The sequence below is a fragment of the Dasypus novemcinctus genome, chromosome 30 (genome assembly GCF_030445035.2).
Source record: "Dasypus novemcinctus isolate mDasNov1 chromosome 30, mDasNov1.1.hap2, whole genome shotgun sequence".
Taxonomy (NCBI): Eukaryota; Metazoa; Chordata; class Mammalia; order Cingulata; family Dasypodidae; genus Dasypus; species Dasypus novemcinctus.
Window position 1 is genome coordinate 46,957,150 of NC_080702.1, and position 5,938 is coordinate 46,963,087.

Sequence of the window (5,938 nt, forward strand, 5' to 3'; positions counted from 1 at the left end):
TTTCTTTGATATGGCAGTGACTGCAGTACACCTTTATCACTCCACCACCCTGCTATAATTTTATATATACAGAATTACCTATATGAAAGGTTTTACTACTGAAAATCCAGGCAGCGGTTTCTGCCTTCAACCCTGATTCCAGGGAAGACAATGAGAGAACATATGTTGTGCAATAATACAAAAGAAACAGATATCCTTGATATACAAAACTTAAAGAAATAGAATTATTTCATTAAGTAAATAACAGATTATCTCCCTACACACTTATAAAGTATCTACATTAAGATCTCTTGGTGCTTGATCTCTGTTGATCATGAGCACATTCGTAAACTTGAGACAAAGTATCCTTTTATAGGGTGAATGTTTCTCAGCTTTTTAAAGGCCTGCTTTATATCCTTGTTCCTAAGACTGTAGATAAAGGGGTTCAGCATGGGAGTGACCAACATATACATCACTGAGGCTATTGCATTTGCCCTTGAGTTTTGAGTAGCAGCAGAGCTAAGATAAACTCCAAGACCTGTACCATGAAACAAGGTCACAACTGGGAGGTGAGCCCACAAGTGGAAAATGCTTTATATTTACCCCCAGCTGTTGAAATTCTCAAAATGGAGGATATAATCTTATAGTAAGAGAAAAGGATCCCAGTGAGAGGTAAAACAGCCACAAGTCCAGTTGTAAAATACATCACTAGGTTATTGAGGAAGGTGTCAGAACAAGCACGTCTGACTACCTGATTAAGTTCACAGAAAAAGTGGGGAATGTCCAACCCTGCACAAAAAGACAATCGCAAAACCATTACATCATGCAAAAGGGAGACCAAAACACTCAACAACCAAGATGCCAGCAGCAGGAGGCCACAGACCCGGGGGTTCATGATGACTGTGTAGTGCAGAGGGTGACAGATGGCCACAAAGCGATCATAGGCCATCACAGTCAAGAAGAAGTTATCTAATAGTCCAAAAAGTGTGGAAAAATACATTTGGCTGAGACAGTTTTCATAAGTTATGGTTTTTCTCTCCCTATGGATGTTCAGCAGCATCTTAGGTACTGTGGTGGAGGTGAAACAGATATCTGTAAAAGACAGATTGGAGAGGAAGAAGTACATGGGTGTGTGGAGGTGGGAGTCAGAAATGATGGCCAGGATGATAAGCAGGTTCCCAAAGATGGTGACCAGGTACATGGAGAGGAACAGCCCAAAGAGGAGGGACTGCACCTCTGTATCTTCTAAGAGCCCCAGGAGGATAAATTGTAAAACGTAAGTTTGGTTTTCTGTTTCCATGTAGATGATGATTTTCCTGGAAGAGATATCAGAGAAATGCAATTTTAGCCAGAAAAAATGATCAGATATTTATAATAAATGATATGGCTTTATTATAAAAACATTGTTAATATTTTTATGGATTTTATATAGATCTAGTACCAATTTCTGAAAATTTCAGTAAAACCATATATTCCTGCTGCTCCTTGATATTTTTTCTGTATAGAAATTCTTGTCCATAACAGAAAATGTTTTTCCAAGGCAATATTTTCCATTATAAATTCTCTCAGATTTTGTTTTAAACAGCAAATATTATGACTAGTCTTTCTGTGCCATGTAAGAAAATAGTAAAGAAGAAAAAAGTTGTAGGAACGATATTACCTCATTGCAACAATTACTAAAAAAACATAGTAATTAAAGATATCCTATTGATGAAATGGATGAATGTACCCACACAAATGGATCCATTGATGTTTCACAGAGGAAAAGGACAATTCAAAATGGAAAGTATGGTTTTCTCAAGAAGTGTTGCTGGAAAAATAGGATGCACTCATGCCAAACAAAAAAGGAACTTACGCTCTGATTATATTCATTGCACAAAAATTAAATGAAAATGAATCATACCACTTTAAAGTAACATGCATTTTAAAAGTGTTATGCTAAAATCTAAAGAAAATCTAGGTCCCATAGTATGATAATGAGTTTTTTTATATAGCAATGAAAGTATGATCCATGAGAGATTAAAATTTATAAGTTAATTTTTATTCAAATGTAAAATTCCTGTCCTGTAAAAGACAATTATAAGGATTTGTGAATAAAAAGTACAGATTTGGAAAAAATATTTACAAAACATTACTGATAAATGATTTGTATACAAATGTATAAATTACTGTTAACACCACAAAATAACAAAGCAAATGCTGAACTAAAAAATGGGCAAAAGAACTGAAGAGAATCCTACTATAAGAAGATATACACTTCCCAAATAAGCATATGAAAGTAAATTCAAACTCACTGGATCCTAGGCATTATTACCAAGTGACAACTAGCAATGCCTCTTGAAAAAGACCTTGACCGGGAAAACAGACTTGGCCCAGTGGTTAGGGTGTCCATCTACCACATGGGAGGTGCACAGTTCAAACCCCGGGCCTCCTTGACCATGTGGAGCTGGCCCATGTGCAGTGCTGATGCGTGCAAGGAGTGCCCTGAAATGCAGGGGTGTCCCCCCCGTAGGGGAACCCCATGCGCAAGGAGTGCACGCATAAGGAGAGCCGCCCAGCGCGAAAGAAAGTGCAGCCTGCCCAGGAATGGTGCTTCCCACACTTCCCGTGCCACTGACTACAACAGAAGCGGACAAAGAAACAAGACGCAGCAAATAGACACAGAGAACAGACAACCGGGGGAAGCGGGGAATTAAATAAATAAATAAATCTTTAAAATAAAAAAAAAAAAAGAAAAAGACCTTGACCAAGAGGGGGAAATATTGAAACAGGTGAGTTTTTATAACTACGAGATTTCAAAGTGAGTTTGGAGGTCATTCCAGAGGTTACACTTACACACATCTCAGCAGAATTTGACTGCTACAGTAAACTGCTTCAAACAGTGGGGCTCCTGATGGCTCTAGAAACATCTAGACACTATAAGCAGTGCAGAGAATCTCAGGAATTTATCACCCTGTCAGTGGGCCTTACTTTGGAAATTATGCTCCCTAGTGTAAAAGAGTTAGACTCATTTGTAGATCCCCAACATGTGGTACTTCTGTACATTTTATTTACATAAAAGTCATGTATTGGCACTATACTCATTAAATATATATCCAAGAGCCTAAAATCTTTGGTCTGTTCATGAGCCATCTGAGCCATGAATTTAAGCATAGAGATTCAACACCTGCTCTCCAGTTCATCGTATATACCCAGGATAACTAACAAGGAGATGATAATGGACAACACCTTCCACAAGGAACAAAGAGTGTCTGCAACTGCAAGCAAGATAGTTCCGTTCATCTACCCCCATGGGATCTAAGCCCCCTCTCAATTAGTAACAGAGTGAGCATCACCATCACAAAATCCTCACTGGGGAATGAACAGGGGACTAAAGTAGACATAATTTTTCTATTTAGACATTATTATTCTAGCAATGGAAGAACGTTTATCATTGATATAAAGGCCATGGCCACTGGAGATTCTGAAAGGAGGGAGAGAGAAGGATAAGTGTAATATTGGGGCATTTTCAGGACATTGTGTTTGTTCTGTATGACATTACAATGATGGATATAGGCCAGTAGAGGTTTTGTCATTACCTAAAATTGTGCAAGACAGACTATTAACTTTAATATAAACTATAGTCCATGGTTAGTAGCACTTCTTCAATATGTGTTCATCAATTGTAGCAAATCTACCATACTTATGAAAGATGTTGTTACTATGGGAAACAGTGGGAGGGAGAAAGGTTGGGGCATATGCGGCCCCTGTATTTTATGTAACATTTATGTAATCCAAAGTTACTTAAAAATTTAAATAAATAAATAATTATATTAATTAATTAATTAATTAACATCTTTAAAAAGTTAAACATCATTTGTCATTAGGGAATTACAAGACTACAACCACAATGATATATGTCCACATGCTTAATAAAAGAGATAAAAACCTGAAAACTGAGTATATCAATTGTTATGGAGTATGTGGAGCAATATGTCTCTCTTTCATTCCTAGTGAGAACAAAAAATGGTTCTTCCAGAAGACAGTTTATCAGTTTCTTGTAAAACTAAGCATTGTCTTACAATACAATACAACAATTGTACTTTTAGGTGTATATGTGGGTGATATGAAAACTGGAGTCCACACAAAAGCCCACACAGCAATGTTTAGAGCCACTGTGTTTGTAATCTCCAAATCTGAAAGCAAACAAAATGTTGATCAATTACCACACCATGGATCTGAGAGAGTCTGCAACAGCAAGTTGGAGAATTCCATCCATCAGGTATGTGGGATCTAAGGTCCCTCTCGATTTAGAGATGGAGTGGACATCACCCTCCCAGGGTCCTCAAGATAAAGGAATAAAATATGGATTAGAGTAGACTTAACGGTATTCTACAATAGATTTATTGTGACTCGAGCAATGGAAGAAACTGTATTACTCATGAGGAGACAGTGGCCATTGGAGATGCTGAGTTCAGGGAGAGGGAAGAAGAGGGTATGGTATGGGGGCTTTTTTGAGATTTGGAATTGTCCTGAAAGATATTACAGGTACAGATTCAGGACATTATATACCCTGCCATAGCACATTGAATGAAATGTGAGAGATTGTAAACTACCATGTAAACAATAATCCAAGCTGTGTAGCAAGGCTGCAAAATGTATTCATCAAATACAAGGAATGTGCCACACTGATGAAAGAATTTGTTGATGTGGGATGTTAAAACCTCACCACACCTTATGGTTATATTAATTGCACAGTTCTGTCCATGTCATCTCTTTTCGTGTGCTTCTATCCCTTTCTCTTTCTGAAATTACTCTAAATACTCCTTCAAGTCTTCTTACAATTAAATCTCCCTTCTGATGCCTTCACTAACCTTCATAGGGTGGGTCTGTACTTTTGGATCCACTTCACCAGGATTCCAGAGCCACATCAGGATATTGGCCATACTCATTTCTATGTCTATTCCCCAATTTGGATGTAATCTCATTAATATGAGGAACAGAATCTTATTCATTTCTTTATTCCCAAAATAATATTTACAGCTCATCATGAAGTAATTGATGACTAAATATATGTTGAATGACTAAAAGAAAAAATGAATGAATGCAGTTAAACAGATACTTTCGACAATTGTAGAGAAAGAAGGATGAGTGAAACTAAGTGAGGTGAACCATGATGCCTCTGTAAGGGCCTAATAGCTCCACCGATATAGATACTCCTGGTTGTCAGAAAAGCCTAGAGGATATGGGTGCCATCAAAGGCAGCCTTGTAAGTCATGTAGTGCTCAGGAAAATTTATTGAGTACACAAGGGGATGAAAGCAACTCTAACGTTCAGAATATAGCCTGCTTGAAACACACAATGAGATATTTAATCATGAGCTGTACTATGTTAGACACGTATATGAATACATAGGAAAATAGAATCAAGAATTATGATTTCATTGTTATTTCTGCATCAATGATAGATTCAAGAGAAATATATACTGGGGGGGCTAATAAAATGGGCTTCTTAAGCATACAACTGCTGTGTTTGCATGTGCTTTCTTCATCTGCCTATGTCTTTCTGGACAAGACTCTTCCCACTTCTGATCTCCAACATGAAGGAGAAATGCTTCTGAGAGAGGGAAGATGCAGGAGTGAGAGGTCAGAGGAGACAGATTGGAAAAAATGTTTTAGTTTATCTGTTATCTATTTCCACTCAAGCTTTTTAATAAGGCAGCACTTTGTGTTTTAAGCTTTCTCTATGGTCATAATCTGTTGTTGTCCTTAAAGATTCTACCAATAAAAGGTGTCCATGGAGCCAAAATATATCCCCCCATACCTGTGAATATTCTATAACTCAACCTGAAATTATCAAGGCAGGATCTAAGTTCACAAATGCAGGTTCTTTCTTGAATAATGGAATAAGTTGGAAACTCCCAGGAAGAAAAGTGAGATGGAACTAGTCATAAGGTCTGGAGAAGGCAGTTATATTTTCT

General features: G+C 37.4%; 1 pseudogene; it reads right to left on the bottom strand.

The window, feature by feature from the left end:
- Nucleotides 1-311: 311 nt before the first annotated feature.
- Nucleotides 312-1,279, bottom strand: LOC105744725 (olfactory receptor 7C1-like; annotated as a pseudogene).
- Nucleotides 1,280-5,938: the final 4,659 nt, after the last annotated feature.